The sequence below is a fragment of the Morone saxatilis genome, unplaced genomic scaffold (genome assembly GCF_004916995.1).
Source record: "Morone saxatilis isolate NCDOM2014 unplaced genomic scaffold, NCSU_SB_2.0 Contig10, whole genome shotgun sequence".
NCBI classification, from domain to species: domain Eukaryota; kingdom Metazoa; phylum Chordata; class Actinopteri; family Moronidae; genus Morone; species Morone saxatilis.
Window position 1 is genome coordinate 9774090 of NW_023339652.1, and position 872 is coordinate 9774961.

The following is an 872-nucleotide window of genomic DNA, read 5'->3' on the forward strand; positions in this document are numbered from 1 at the left end:
TTTTTTTGCTTCCACGTTTTGGTCACATTTTAGGTGTATTTTCCCACATTTAAAGCGTCCAGTAATTTTTTTTTTTTTTTTATGATATTGGAGGTTTTTATTCACAAAAGTATGTTGTTTTTTTTTTCAACATATTTGTTAAACTCTTCTATTAATTAAATTTTTTTTTTTTTTTTTGCTTCCACGTTTTGGGTCACATTTTAAGTGTATTTTCCCCACATTTAAGCGTCTCTGTTAAATGTGACTTTACGGTGAGCTTGATATAAAGCCCCTATCAAGTGAATTTTTTGATTTTTATGATATGGGAGGTGTTTATTATTCCAAGAAAAGGTATTTGTTTTTCTTCCCAGACATATTGTTAAACTCTCTAAAAATATAAATAAAAAAGTATATAAAAAACACATTGCATTATTTATTTACTTTGTATAGAAAAAAAGACAACACGAATAAAACTCTAAACTCCGAAGTTATATCTGACGTGTACCTCCCGACGCAGTGCACCGCTGATTAATGTGAACACCGTACTTATGCGATTTAGGGCTCTTTCAATTCACTGGATGTGTGACCGAATGCACTTGGATCCCCAATGCTCGTTATTTTGCTATTTATTCTATTTTATTTTATTTTATTTTATTAGTTCTTTTGCATTTGACCTCCTGTTGTTGTTATTATTATCAGTCTGTGGATTCAGCTGGAAACTGAATTTCCCCTTGGGGATGAATAAAGTATCTATCTAATCTAATCTAATATTATATTATTCCTTCTATGTACACTGTTTAAATTTGTTATGATAAATAGAAAATGAAAACATATTCTGCCAGATAAAAAAAAAGTCTAAATAAAAATGATTAGTCACTAGATGCAAAAATGAA